Below are 2,485 nucleotides of genomic sequence, written 5' to 3'. Positions count from 1 at the left end.
GAATAGACATTGACAGTATCAGTTAGTACAACCCCCTTCTTCCTGACAGTGGCTTAAGAACTTTTTGCTTTAGCATCTGAAGATGCCTGTCAGTACAACTGCTGGATTGCTTTTATTAAGTACAGAATCACCATACTGACATTTTCAGATTGAAACCATGGGAAATAATTGCATTTTAACATTGCCAATTTATTATGTCAGGTTCATAATAGTTCCAAGATCATTTTAGCATTGTAAAGTTTAGAGAAGAAAAAAACTGTCCTGAAGGACTTCATTCTTTAGTGGTGTAATTTTCTTCTCCATGTCATTCAACATGCCAACTACTTTCTCAGGGGTGGTTGCTTCTGCACCTTTTAAATCTAAGGAATACAGCTATTTCTCTTTGAGTATCTTTGTGAGGTACCTTTATGAGTATGTAAGTATGTGTGTGCGTGTGTGTGTGTGCGTGTGTGTGTGTGTGTATGTCTACATAGATGTGTAGTTATCTGCACCCATTTTTGTCTATAATAAGACCAAAGGAGAACTTTGGAAAGCCTTCTCTGTCACATTCCATCTTATTCTTTTGAGTCAGGGAGTGTTTCTGAACCTTTAGGTGGGGATGGTAGTGATGGGGGTTTATTCAAAAAATGTTGAGTAATCATTCTGTCTTTCCATTATATGGACAACAGTGACTTTACAGGTACAACTGTGCCTACTTTGCTTTTTATATGGGCAAGTGGATCTGATATCAAATCATCATAAAACCGTCCTGCCCACTGAGCCATCTCTCCAGCCCCTGTGCTCCCTGCTCAGTAATTATTCTTAGATATTTGTTGATCTCAGTATTAAAATTCTTATATCTTTTGAATTCCTATTATTATTTTTTAGACTGTGTCATTAGAAATATTTGTTGATCTCAGTATTATCAATTCCTATATCTTTTGAATTCCTATTATTATCTTTTAGACTATGTCATTAGAAATACCAGGTTTAACATGCACAAAGCCAAGAAATCAATGATGCCAGATAGTGAGTTCCTATTGCACTGCCTTTTGAACACCCAACAGGAAAGAAAAAAAAATATATATATATATATATATATATATATATATATATATATATATATCTTCTTCTACTCACATTTTCTTTGAGGTTCTCTCCTTTAAGTCTACTGCCTTGACTTTTTGTCAAAATATCATACATAACCACGTATACACATATATTTATAAAATTCTCTCTTTCTCATCTTTCAGTGATAGTCATATGTGCCACATTCTTATAGTTGTACAGTGATGGCTGGCCAGCAGTGGCCCTTTTAATATCTTGTCAGCATTGTTTTGGTTCCACTTCACAAACTCAATCACATACTTTTGTGTGTGTGTGTGTGTGTATGTGTGTGTGTGTGTGTATATATATATATATATATATATATATATATATATATATATATATATATATATGTATGTATGTATTCTGACTTTTAACTGAATTGATTCACAGAATAATCTGCACAAAAGGCTCAGGACATTTTCTGTCTTTTAGAAAACACTGACTTTTATTCCCTCTTTAAAGCCTTCCATTTGTTTTTTGTTGACTTCAAGTTAAGGCAACATAAGTCCTCCTCCACTCCTACATTTTTGTCACAATTGCTTACAGACAACAACGTTTGACTTGTGGCTTCTTCTAGGCAGTGATTCTGATGTTAGTATCAATATTTCCTTTGACATTTTTTGACCCCAGAAGTCTGAAAAGTGTACCCTTAATAAAAAAAAAGAGAGAGAGAAAGAATTCTTCATTGATCCCATAAAAACATTTATTCATCTGAAGTAGCTAAAATTCACATTTTTTTGTTTGGTTTGGTCTTCACTTTTCTGTTAAACTACCTGCTTAGTCAACAAAACAGTATCTTGCTTATATCAGTCTGTGTCATTAAGTCTTCTCATGATAAACATTAGTGATATTTATTTTATAAGGTCTTAGTTTTAGTATGTTGAAAGAGTTATGATAGTAGATTGAAAGGCATCTCTTCCTTGAGGTTTCTTTGAGTGAAATGCAGTAACAACTACTATTGAATGATATTTGAGAACAGTATTGATTTTTTATGATAATTTTTATTTCATCTTCTCGATGAAGCAATTCTTATAACTGTGCTACCAGTCTGACGCAAGACTCAGATGCACAACCAAGATTTGTGAAACAATGAAAACATTTCAAACATTGTTGTCTCCCAAAAATGGATTTTGCAATGACTGAAGTCAGTTGATAGAGTAAGATAGAAAAGTTTGTTCTAATAAATGTTAGTTTTTAAATTTAGCAACATTATATTCACTTCCTGTCTGGGACTTTATCCCCATGGTGCCTTTACTTTGATTTCTGCATATTCTCAGGATCCTGCTGTTCTTAGATTTGTTCCATTCTTCTGTTTGAAAGTGAGAATATATCACTTTAATCTGTTGAATATTGAAGTTTCAATATACTTTTTCTAAAATCAAATAAAAGTTTGTAT

At 32.9% G+C, this 2,485-nt stretch overlaps 1 non-coding gene across 1 annotated transcript; it reads right to left on the bottom strand.

Annotated features, from left to right (window-relative positions):
* Nucleotides 1–944: 944 nt before the first annotated feature.
* Nucleotides 945–1,064, bottom strand: LOC115064442. Its single transcript, XR_003844293.1, has one exon. It is a non-coding gene; the product is annotated as a small nucleolar RNA SNORA8 (small nucleolar RNA).
* Between the last annotated feature and the right edge of the window lie 1,421 nt (nt 1,065–2,485).

This window comes from Mus pahari, chromosome 7, assembly GCF_900095145.1.
Source record: "Mus pahari chromosome 7, PAHARI_EIJ_v1.1, whole genome shotgun sequence".
In the NCBI taxonomy this organism is placed as follows: domain Eukaryota; kingdom Metazoa; phylum Chordata; class Mammalia; order Rodentia; family Muridae; genus Mus; species Mus pahari.
The sequence above is the reverse complement of the archived record's forward strand: the minus strand, read 5'-3'. Positions and strand labels throughout refer to the sequence as shown.